At 43.5% G+C, this 13205-nt stretch overlaps 1 protein-coding gene across 1 annotated transcript in view; it reads left to right on the top strand.

Annotated features, from left to right (window-relative positions):
- Window positions 1–13205, top strand: part of tmem132e (transmembrane protein 132E) — an 80524-nt gene that overhangs the window by 15763 nt on the left and 51556 nt on the right. The gene's annotated exons all lie outside the window — the stretch shown is intronic.

Genomic DNA, 13205 nt, shown 5'->3' with positions numbered 1-13205 from the left:
AAGTATGGCATAATTCTACTATTTGTATTAATTTGCATCACTGTCAATGACATACTTTTATTTTTAAGGCACACCGCAAATTCTACTATTGTGCCTAGTTCTTATTGTGGCTAGCTTTGCAACACATAACCCGGTCTGATCGAGCCTCACTAACCAGATGAAGCTAGCCGGCTGCTTATAACGTTAGCTTTGGGCAACAGGGTTAAGTAGCTGGCTAGCTATATATTTTCATGAACTGAAGTATAATTTCAATAGGCGAACAACAAGTGGCGACCTAGCCAATACTTACTCACAAGGATTCCTAAATCATTGCTACGAATAATGAAAATGACTGCAGTTTCTACTGGTCATTGTTTTCAGGTTGGTTGTATTGGTGCTAGCTAGGTACCAAGCTAAAGCTAGATACCCCAGAACTTGCGGTTGAACAGATTATGCTTTATTACCAACGCAGTATTGTAAACATGTTGTTCGTGGCCGGTGGTTGCTTGTTTGCAGACGTTTTTGTACAGCTTTGACAGTGCTACTGTATCTTTTTTGACAAGCAAAGACCCAAAACAGTTTTCCATAGTATGTATGTCGTGAAGCTAATAGCAGTGATGCTATTACTGTGTAAATCCGGTAGGGCAACATCTGAAAAATAGCACACTTGGTAGTGTGTAGGTGATTAACCAGTCGGCGAAAGCTAACATCACTCACGGCAGAGAACGGTTGATTGTCAAGGGCAATGAATTCCATTATCTTGGCTTTAATGGATTTCGCCTTTGAATTGTCTCGCTGAAATTGTGTTACTCTTTCAAATGACTGCTCGACTTGTTGACTGCTCGATCCACACAGCAGACATTGTGGGCTAGTTTGGAAATGCTGTGTTGCACGTATAGCGCAACATTTTACGTGGCGTCATTACATCATATACCTACACTACCGTTCAAAAGTTTGGGGTCATTTAGAAAAGTCCTTGTTTTTGAAAGGAAAGCACATTTTTTGTCCATTAAAATAACATCAAATTGGTCAGAAATACAATGTAGACATTGTTAATGTTGTAAATGACTATTGTAGCTGGAAGCGGCAGATTTTTTTATGGAATATCTACATAGGTGTACAGAGGCCCATTATCAGCAACCATCACTCCTGTGTTCCAATGGCACATTGTGTTAGCTAATCCAAGTTTATAATTTTAAAAGGCTAATTGATGATTAGAAAACCCTTTTGCAATTATGTTAGCACAGCTGAAAAGTGTTGTTCTGATTGTACCTGTGGATGTATTTCAAGGCCTACCTTCTAACTCGGTGCCACTTTGCTTGACATCATGGGAAAATCAAAAGAAATCAGCCAAGACTTCAGAAAAAAAATTGTAGACCTCCACAAGTCTGGTTCATCCTTGGGAGCAATTTCCAAATGCCTGAAGGTACCACGTTCATCTGTACAAACAATAGTACGCAAGTGTAAACACCATGGGACCACGCAGCCATCATACCGCTCAGGAAGAAGACATGTTCTGTCTCCTAGAGATAAACGTACTTTGATTTGCACTTTTCGCACCAATCTCAGAACAACAGCAAAGGACCTTGTGAAGATGCTGGAGGAAATAGGTGCAAAAGTATCTATATCCACAGTAAAACAAGTCCTATATCGACATAACCTGAAAGGCCGCTCAGCAAGGAAGAAGCCACTGCTCCAAAACCGCCATTAAAAGCCAGACTATGGTTTGCAACTGCACATGGGGACAAGGATCATACTTTTTGGAGAAATGTCCTCTGGTCTGATGAAACAAAAATAGAACTGTTTGGCCATAATGACCATTGTTATGTTTAGGGGAAAAAGGGGGAGGCTTGCAAGCCGAAGACACCATCCCAACCGTGAAGCATGGGGGTGGCAGCATCATGTTTTTGTTGTTTTTTTGCTGCAGGAGAGATTGGTGGCCTTCACAAAATAGATGGCATCATGAGGAAGTAAAATTATGTGGATATATTGAAGCAACATCTCAACACATCAGTCAGGAAGTTAAAGCTTGGTCGCAAATGGGTCTTCCAAATGGACAATGACCCCAAGCATACTTCCAAAGTTGTGGTAAAATGGCTTAAGGACAACAAAGTCAAGATATTGGAGTGGTCATCACAAAGCCCTGACCTCAATCCTATAGAAAATGTGTGGGCAGAACTGAAAAAGTATGTGCGAGCAAGGAGGCCTACAAACCTGACTCAGTTACAGCAGCTCTGTCAGGAGGAATGGGCCAAAATTCACCCAACTTATTGTAGGAAGCTTGTGGAAGGCTACCCGAAACGTTTGACTAAAGTTAAACACTTTAAAGGCAATTTTACCAAATACTAATTGAGTGTATGTAATCTTCTGACCCACTGGGAATGTGATGAAAGAAATAAAAGCTTAAATAAATAACTCTCTCTACTATTATTCTGACATTTCACATTCTTAAAATACAGTGGTGATCCTAACTGACCTAAGACAGGGAATTTTTACTAGGATTAAATGTCAGGAATTGTGAAAACTGAGTTTAATTGTATTTGGCTCAGGTGTATGTAAACTTCCCGACTTCAACTGTATATATATATATATACACAGTTATACAATATATATATATTTATTTATAGCCTATTAAACATGGAATAAAAATAATTTTAAAGGAAGCTACAAAACAAGAGATGATGCAAAACAACTGTCTAACACATGAAAGTGAGATTTTTTATTTTATTTGTTAAAGCTAATGTAAATAAAACTAAACCAAAAAAAATGTAAGTCCCGCATGACAGCTCTGACCATCAAGTGTGAAACATGTTTCTTAACCCTCAGTGGATGTTCTCTAGGCCTCCCTTGGCCCGAGGTCATTACGTGAAGCTGATTTAAATTAGAATACATTTGAGAAACCGGAATCCCTTATTATTGATGCCTGCCAGCTAACTGGGGCAGATTTGTTATGGCTATTTCCTATGCCCTCCCATCCTCTCTAATGGCTAGTTAGTGCCGTAGCCTCTCATCTCTGTGAGGGAGCCATGTCCCCTTACCGTTTTATTGAAGTTATTAAACCCCAATAGACAAACAGGAGACCCAGGGCAAAAACACCCCTTAAATAGCTGATTGGACGTTCTCCCTCACGCTTCACCTCTGCCTTCTCTCCTAGAATAAACATTTGGCTGTGTGGGGTGAGAAAAAATCTAGTTTCTCACTCTGAAGATGTTTTTTTTTTTTGGCATTGTCTGTCCAGAGAAGAGCAGAATGGACTTCTCTGAACAGAGATGGTATGCTTACACTTCAACTAGAATGTCAAAAGATAGACAGATTTAATCTCTTCACCATACCTTCTTAATAAAAACTGCCAACACAACAGCTAACCACCCTAGTGCTGTTGGGTTTCTCTCTCTGCCTAATTCTCTATGCATAACAATTGATGCTAAATTGATCCCTAATCTCAGCACCTGTTCCTCCTTGTTCTCAGACCAGAACATTGAGCCAACACAGAAAACAACGTGCGGGGTGGACTTAGCTGCTGTTTCCTCTGTTGCTCCACACTGAGCGTGCCCACTAAGCCCCTGGTTGGACTGTGTTGTGGGGGTAGGGGAGCCATGTGTACGGCAGCCAGCCGATCGGAAAAGACAGCCATGCTCCAGCAGAAGTACCCAGATCTCAAGCTTGGCATGTTGTTATTGTGCTGAGGAGTCCCTCAGGGTGTGGTATTATGTGGTGTTGAGGAGTAGGACAAGGAGGCCAGGCGTTCTGGGAGTTGGGGGTGGTATGTGGAGGAATGGAAGGGAGGAGTATAAATGTGGTGGATTTCCAATGGAGTGCCACGCAGTCTTTTCACTGGTGGCTAATACTGAGGCTAGCTGCTGCTACTGTCCTACTGTACTGGCCTTTAAAGCCAATATACTGAGATAGAAGTATGTCACATGGCCATATTAGTTGAAGTATTGACATTAATCATATAATGTTGTATAAACAAGCTGTATAATTTTGAATTAAATACATTTTATCAGCCACCATACTGTATTGGTATACACTCACCAAGTGATATGATGCCAGGCGTGTTGGTATACACGTCGGTGCCAGGCGCACTGGATCCAGTATCTCCTCAACAGCCGCCCACCTGGGCTTTTCACACCCGACAGTGTCTAGGGTTTACTGAGAATGGTTCGACATTCCTGTGGGCGAAAACAGCTGGTTGATGAGAGAGATCGAAGGAGAATGGCAAGAATCGTGCTAACAGGCGGCCCACAGACAAATAATGGCACAGTACAACAGTAGTGTGCAGAATGACATCTTGGAACGCACAACTTGTCGACCCTTGTCACGGATGGCCTATTGCAGCGGACGACCACACCGTGTTCCATTCCTATCAGCTAAAAACAAGAAGAAGCGGCTCCAATGGGTACTCGATCACCAACACCGGACAATTGAGGAATGGGAAACATCGTCTGGTCCAACGAATCCTGGTTCCTGTTGCGTCAGGATTTGGCGTAAACAGCGTGATTCCATGGAGTCCACCTCGTAGAATCCTTGCCCTGATGATTTCAGGTTGTTCTAGAGGCAAAAGGGGGTTCAACCCGGTACTAGATGTACTAATAAACTGTCCGGTGAGTGTATATTAGAGGCATTTTTATGTGATCTTTGGAAGTAAGTGAAGCTCGACCATGCAAAACAGCTTTTGTTTTTTCACCCTTTTAGGTGAATAAAGTTTAATCTCGTATTTAGAGGGATCCAGTTTGGCATCCAAAGTCATTACACAAACATGAATCTCAATGCTTTTAAATTCTAACACTTGAAATTCAAAGTAATCCTATGACATAAGATTCAGTACACAGCTCAGCTGAGGACCCGTAAACCTGTAAAATATTAATTAAGTATGCTGTGAATTATGGTGAGACGGATGAATTTCCCGAGTGGCGCAGCGGTCTAAGGTGCTGCATCTCAGTGCTTGAGGCGTCACTACAGACACTCTGGTTCGAATCCAGGCTGTATCACAACTGGCCGTGATTGGGAGTCCCAAAGGGCAGCGCACAATTGGCCCAGCGTTGACTGGGTTAGGGTTTGGCCAGTGTAGGCCGTCATTGTAAATAAGAATTTGTTCTTAACTGACTTGCCAGGTTAAAAAGGTAAAATAAAAAAATTGTTGGCTTCAGTTGCCTAAGAAAGATAATGTCAATGCCTGGGGCATTGTGTCCCATTACCTCCATAAACACTACATGGCCAAAAGTACGTGGACACCCTTTCAAATTAGTGAATTAAGCTATTTCAGCCACACCTGTTGCTGATAGGTGTATAAAATCGAGCACACAGACATGCAATCTTCATAGACAAACATTGGCAATAGAAATGACCCGTACTGAAGAGCTCAGTGACTTTCAACGTGCCACCATCATAGGATGCCACCTTTCCAACAAGTAAGTCAAATTTCTGCCCTGCTAGAGCTGCCCCGGTCAACTGCTATTGCTGTCATTGTGAAGTGGAAACAGCTGTTTTTCATGGTTTGGGCTAGGCTCCTTAGTTCCATTGAAGGGAAATCTTAACACTACAGCAAACAATGACATTCTAGACGATTCTGTGCTTCAAATTTGGTGGCAACTGTTTGGGGAAGGCCCTTTCCTGTTTCAGCATGACAATGCCCCCGTGCACAAAGCGAGGTCCATAAAGAAATGATTTGTCGAAATCGGTGTGGAAGAACTTCTCTGGCTTGCAGAAAGCCCTGACCTCAACCCCATAATACACCTTAGGGATGAATTGGAACACCGCATGCGAGCCAGGTCTATTCGACCAAAATGAGGCGTTCGACAAGCAGGTGTCCACATACTTTTGGACATGTAGTGTATATACCTGACAAATAATTCCCCATCAATAATAGGCCAGGTGAGTTCTGAAGTGTGGGAAAATGCTAAACGTTCTAGGCCTCACTGGCGCTGTCAGAGCAGACTCTGGGTTAGGTTTTGTCCTTAGTTGTTCTGCCCTGTCTCATGTAGGAGGGAAGAGAAAGAGGAGAGTGAGATTGAGAGAGCATTACGCTGTTTTTTATAAAAGTCCGGACGCACAAAGGAATGCTTTGTTCCATTTGAGCAAACTTGCTGTAAAAACTGCACGGCCCTGAGCGTGTGAAAAGTAAATGTCGTGGCATCAGCCACGATGCCTCATAATCTGGTCTGAGCCCTTGATGCAACATGGATTGCAAATTGTCACGGCGACAAGTTATGGCACTCTTCCAGCTCAGCGGTCTAGACTCCCCCGTCAAAGGCGTGGCCCGTGCACAAACATACATAATCAAAAGAGTCATATAGCACAGCACAAAGCGCAGTTTTGCGCTCTCTTGATGTTTTACAGTTTGATGGCCAGTTATCATTATCATGGTCAGTTACAACTACGATAAACCATGCTGCCTCTGCATTCCGCTTCATTTGGCTTAGTCGCTCCCACTTTTAAAACCATACACCCATCGTTTTCAAAAATTAAGTTGGTATGATGCATTGAACGGGAGGTGGGTAGTCTAGATCCAATATTGGCTTTGAAACCCAGGACCTAGCTCGTCTTGATTGTAGTTAGGAGACCTCATTTGAGGCAGTCGGATTGTGTTGATTTTGATTGCAAAAATGGCTGTCGTGGCCAACGACTGTCCAAATTCATTGTGTGCGTGTAATCACTAGCCAGGGGGACTAACAAACCAATATGCAGGCAGCTGTATTCCCCTACGCTTTAGCTCTCCTCCTCCAACTCCGCATAGGGCTCCATCCTAATCGGCGTTTAACTCAAGGCACAGTCATTTGGATCATTTGGCAAGCAAGGTCATTAGAGTGGTGGGGGTGAGGAGACAGAAAAGGGAAAGCGAATGAATGGGAAAAAGTGAGGGAGTAAGGGTAAAGAGGGGAGCGGATGGAGGGAGCTGAAGCAGAGTGATTTAACAGCAGCCTGGGAAAATAAATGAAGTCAAGGTTGCCGTGAGGACAGGTCGGAGTTTATTAAACAAAGGCAAGTTTCCACCTGGTGGGGAGGTGGAGGTCGTGGGGAGTAGTGGTGGCATGCCTCTCCAGGTGACACAGTCCAGATAGGGTGTCTGACAAACTGGTGATTGTCCTTTTGAATCCAGCTCAAAATGGTTGCATATCTTATCATATGAAGACCACCAGGCCCCCACCTAGTATGCCTATCGTGGCCCCGCCTGGTGGCCACTTCGTGGTATTGCACTTCGTCAACAACCATAGAGTAGAACTAGGATTCTGAAAGGCTGGGTTGCAGGGCGATAAAGGAGGTTAGCGCCAGTGAGAGTGCATCAGTAGCTGTCTTCTCCATTTACTGTCTATAAGGAAGATGGCTTTCCATTCTGCTGGCGGGTTATGAAAATGCCATTATCTTTATAGGCGCTGGTCAATTCAGGCCATTAACACTAAATGATGGTGTATCAGGGCACCCGATGTAGCAGGTTAGTGAGTTGAATTACCTATTCCTACAGAGCCCCTGATTATATAGTGAAAGTTTAATTGAACAGCTGCGTGTTGGAAGTGATTTATTTAAGAGGATAGGTGCAGAACGAGGGGGGAGCCAGAGGGAGAGGGGAAAAGAGGTAGGGTGAAGGAGGTAGGGAGTCATGCAGGGAAATAGGGAGGGGAGGTATGGTTGACAGAGAACAGTGTGAACATAATGAGAGTTGGTGCGTAAGAGGAATGGATGAAAAGAGGGTTCCATTGGAGAACAGAACTTGTCCACTCACAGCAGCAACGACAGCATGGGGCATCACTCTTAAGAAGCTCTGGGTTCGGGTTGAGAAGCGTGCTCGCCGATCCCCACTGTTATTGTCTTGTGTAATCGTTCAATCAATTGGTGGGAGTTGTTTTTCTCCTTTCATTTTTCTACGCTTTAAGAATGTGTGGGGCCTTCCCAAAACAACTGACCCAAATCGAGATATTACGCCTTTTTTCCTCGTTTCCTTACTCCGTCAGTCCATCCCAGGTCTCCTGTATTTTATGACATTCAATGAGCATTGGATAGAATCTGATATTTCGTTGATCTTTAGAAGTGCTGGACATGACATTTATCTCTCCATCAAATTAATATATGGCGTCAGTATTTCTGTTCTGTCGGCGAGAGGGGCCGAGAGACGAGACTGCGCATCAGGACGGATGGATAAGCTATCTGAACCGCATAACAATAATATAATCCCCCCCCGAAATAATTTTACCTCTTCAAGTGTATCAGTATTCCTCACAGTCATCCAGTGTCCAATCACAATGTGACAACTTGCTTTTGTCCTGGCAGCATTTATTTATGCACAAACGCCTAGCTTTCTTTACTCTCTCTCTCTCTCTCTCTCTCTCTCTCTCTCTCTCTCTCTCTCTCTCTCTCTCTCTCTCTCACTCACTCACTCACTCACTCACTCACTCACTCACTCACTCACTCACTCACTCACTCACTCACTCACTCACTCACTTTTTTTCGCCGTTGCTTTGTGGGATACATTGTTTGTCAGTGTCTCTTATCATCCAATGCCTAGTAGCCTTTGTTTGACTATTGGTAGATGTATCTGCTGGTATACCGCACCGCAAACCATAGGAATTCTCAACTTTTCTTAGTTCTCCTTTGGAATGGGAAATTTTTAACACAAAATAAAATATAATTATGTATGCATCGTGATGTGAACTCTGAAAATGTCAGCAACTTGGTTTCAGAAAGGCCCTGATGTTCTTGTTCTCCATGTCTGTTGGCATCGCTGAGTTCTACTCGCCTTATCAAATAAATTGGAGAGCGTCTTTTTTCCCGATTGCCTCCACAGAAAGGTTATGGCTCACCCGAGGGTCTTCTACTCATGGCTCCGGCTGATGGAAAAACTATTTAGAATAATTGTGTTCCAGGAGGACGGATTCCCAGCCACCGCCATCGCTCTGCAGTGTGTTTGTGCATCAGTGTGTGCCTGTGGTTTGTGTGTGTGTGTGTGTGTGCGTGATCACGTGTGTGTGCACCTGTGTGTGTGTGTGTGTGTGTGGGTGCGTGTTTGGGCGCGTGTTTGTGTGTGCAAATAGCTGCATCTACATCAGTGGCATCAGGGCACAGAAAAGGGAGTCTCCACTCCACACGTTAGCCCACAACACCACTTAAAGATAAGACAGGAACCCTCCTCCCTCCCAGGCCTGCAGCCTCTGTTTTGAATCCTGCAATTGTGTTTTGTTTTAAGTAGTCAGTTTTCAAATGTTTCTTTGGGTCTGTTTGGTCTGTGTGAAGCTATTTAACCTTGACCCTTTTATCTCCTCAAATAATCAGGATAACTTCAGAGTTGTTTTCCATTCTGAGATAAATGGATTAGGAACACAAACGCTGCTGTCACCAGGGGCTCTACGCTGACCTTTATTACAAGGACCACGTGTTTAGGAGAACAATCAAAGACAATGTAGGATCACAACAAAAAAAAATTGAGATATTCAAGGTATAATGTTTAATTTTTATAGGCTCACTGGTGCTCCTAAATAAAAATTCCAGGTGGCACAGCAAAATAATTAGGTGATTATGCAAGTAAAATGGTCGCACTGTAGTGCCCTGGTTACCCTTTTCTGCGCTTGTCAAAACTGCATTTTTCTATTTTTCGACTCGCTGCTTAGGAGAATACAAATTAAGCACGAGAAAATGTAGCCCAATCTGATCAACAGTTCTAAGTTTCTGCTCTGCATTTTCCAAAAGTGCTCCTAAATGGATTCCAGGCTGCATCACAACCAGCCGTGATTGGGAATCCCAAAGGGTGGCGCACAATTGGCCCAGCGTCGTCCGGGTTTGGACGGGATAGGCCGTCATTGTAAATAAGAATTTGTTCATAACTGACTTGCCTAGTTAAATAAAGGTTAAATAAATAAAACAATTAAATGCCCCACTCGAAAGAAGTATAATACAGTTATTCTCTGTGCCTCTGTGCCTTCTCTTTTCTCCTTAGATGATTTGTCAGATTAGTGTAAATCCCGACTGTCGGGTCATCCCTCGCTGTTCACGTCCCATATCGTCTTTTGTTTTAGCGAGAGATTACTGAAGATGCTCATCATTCCCGACCCGTGGTGGCTGGCCCTTCATCTGGGCCTGGGCTGGCCACTCGGTTTACCGTCAGACGAGCATCAGCAGTGTGACGAGTGCATCAGATCTTTTTGTGGTGCCGGGCGTCTCGTTGCAAAGCGAACATCTGTCCTGATTGCTTCCCCGCTGCCAATTATGGCAGAATGTCCACATGGCTAGAGATGGAGGCTGACGAGGTTGACATGTCCTCGTAACGACATCCCTCTCATATTTCCACAATAATGAGCAGCTGGCATGTGCTTCTCCAGCAAGGTGATGCAAAACGAAGCTATTTCTCTCTTTTTTTGCCGAACAGTGAATCTCAAGGTCTGGCATACACAATATCTGAGATTACAATACTGCAATTCAATAAATAACTACTTAGGAATTACTTGTGGACCCTCAATGAACCCCTGTTGACTGGTGCCGTATGTAATACTCATGTGTGCTATTTTCTACAGCAGTCGCTTGCAGCACACCTTGTAAGCATAATCCATTGTTGTCGTGACATTTTTGAAATAATAGCTTTGTCAGTGCAATTGAAGGCTTATGGAGTGGCATCGGAATAAATTGTTTTTTTTAGCCTCACATTACATCAAGCTGCTACTTCAAGGATGCAAAGTGCTGGAAACAAACAATAATGTTTCTCAAGCTTGTATAAACATATCATACATGCCGAGCTGTTATATCACACACAGCCAAGTGCATGATTGAATCACATGTCACATAAAACGGGCACTGCGTCAAGCACAGGGCCAAGGACAAGCATACATTGATAGATAAATAATATAGTGTCATGGAATGGGAATTTGTTGTGACTGCAGAACTCCAAGTGGAGAAGTTGTCTGTAAAGTGCCCCCTCAAACTAATGGAGCTTCAGTGGAAAAAGGCTTCGCTGGCCAAATTTAGCTGTCGGAGATGCCCTGTTTTTGCAGTAATTCAAAAGGGAGTGCCTTTGAGACATTCTAGTGCTGACATTTTAGTTCCTTTTTATTTACTTTTTTCCTGCATTTGTGCACCGAAGTCTGCCGAGGTTACGAACGCCAAGGCTTGATATCCATTAGAGTTTAGGCCGCCCAACAGTGGCACTGCGCTTCATCTGTGAGCTGTTGTCACCGCCACCATGGTCAAATGTTTGTTTTTTGGCACTCCCCACCGCAACATACTACCGCTAGCGACTTCCAAAAAACTGAATTGCAATCTGTGAGTGGTTGGCATTCTCTAAGCAAAGGGTTTGTTGTGAATGCTTGGTCATTTCACACAGGCATTGCCTTAACAGTTAAGCAGAGCTTGGGGAGTTGTGTCTGGGAGAGCCTGGAAAAGGAAGCAGAGTGAGGGAAGAGGCTAATATGGTTGGATGGACGCTAGACTTAAAGCACCAACAACTGTTTCTATTCATATTTTAGTTTCCAGTTCAAGCCAAGCTCTTTTCTGTTATTTGACTGGTGTACATGTGAAGAATAAACATAATAGCCATGTTACACTACTAGGATTAATACGGACTATTATTCATTGATTCAAATAAGTTGAAACCACAACAACCGGGTCTTGGTGTTGACTCCTTAACAACATTGACCAGCTAGAGTCCCACTGGAGTCCCACTGGAGTCCCACTAAAGTCCCACTGTGTTCTGTCTTGTTTACCAGGAGTTGGTCTGTTCATCATAGCTTGGTACTGAAGGTGACACGTTGAGCTGGACTAGAACTTTAGAGCCGTCTTCTTTCATCTGAACCAAACCAATCCAACTCTGTTTGTGGTAATACTGTTTGGAAAGGGCACACTCCAGGTGTACATAATTATTCCACACAGATTTACTTCCCAGGGAAAGATTATTGCGATAACTACAAACCGATTCCTATCTTGACTTGCACCTTCAGAGATTTAACATTTGAAAAATAGGAATGTGCCACATCATCAATAAAGGTGTTTTTTTTACACGGCGGGCAGCTGCGTATAACTGGAGATAAAGAGTAAACCAAAGCCTTGTTGAAAAACAGGGCGCTGCAGCCTCCTCTATTGGTCATGGCCCGATCCTCAAAGTGGTGCCGCCGCTGCTTTATCAGGTGAGTGCAGAGGGAGCGGTTTAAAGGCAAAGGAAGGAAGCGTTTGAAAACCGGTTGGGGGTTAATCCGGCAGAAAGATTCACCCCATCAATGAATTTGCTGTCACCCTTTTAAAGTGTTTGGCCAGCCTTTGAATATGGTTACCAGAGCCTGAAGAAATAAGGTCAGAATTCCGAGGTCTAGGTCGCAGAATAACCTGTCAGGCATACTGCTGACTTTCAACCTCCCCAATTGCGCAATGGGTGGGAGTTTGCTGTTTTGACAGGCCTTAACTACACATCATCATGTTATGTTAATTAGTAACTGTCAGACTGTTGCAAAACACACGTTTTGGTTCCCATCTGTATCTGCCACCGCAATACAACAATAATTTCCTTGGGCAGGATATGAGTAAATTCTGTATCAGATGTGAACATTGGCAGTTGCAAGGTTTTGATTTGCGATCCCCTCTAACTCCTTGGCTCGATCATTCTAATTTCCCCAGCCTGCCCCACTAAAGAACATCTCCCTGCCAGCCAGGTTTTCTTCCTTCTCCTTCCTTCCAGCTCTTCATCTGCATGGCTCTGTGCTGGCTGCCGAACCTCAAAAGCTGTACTTAGAGTGATAAACAAGATAAATATCGGAGTGCTCAAGATCATTGTTGAGATTGCTGTTCATGATCCAGAGGCAAGGAGCTTCTGTCACTCAATACAGTTGCCTTCCGTTGCGTAGAGCCATCACTGGAACACTGTGTTTCAAGGTGTTAACCACAGTCTTTGACAATCTGAGTAATTTCCTGAAGACTAGATGGATGAAAGGCTATGCACCAATCCACATTAGCTATTTGTGCAAAACAAAATTATTCTCCACAGGTTACAAGCAACAATGAATTAAACCACATCGAGGGTTAAAGAGAAGTCATTTTTTAAACGCTCTTTCAGAGCATAAATGTTTGCACTGAAAATGTCCAGTGACATTTTAGACCCCAGTGTATGAATTAGCTATATGGCCTTGAAGGATTAGGAGCATTTAGAGCTAACCGCTCCTGTTTAGCAGTCAGCCATTCCAGCGAAGCGCTAAATAGAAGTTGCCATGGCAGAAGGCATCTGTGTGGAATGAATAAATAATAGTAGTGTCTTAGTCGAA

The sequence above is a fragment of the Salvelinus namaycush genome, chromosome 12 (genome assembly GCF_016432855.1).
Source record: "Salvelinus namaycush isolate Seneca chromosome 12, SaNama_1.0, whole genome shotgun sequence".
Taxonomy (NCBI): domain Eukaryota; kingdom Metazoa; phylum Chordata; class Actinopteri; order Salmoniformes; family Salmonidae; genus Salvelinus; species Salvelinus namaycush.
Note: the sequence above shows the minus strand (reverse complement) of the source record. Positions and strands in the feature narration are given on the sequence as shown.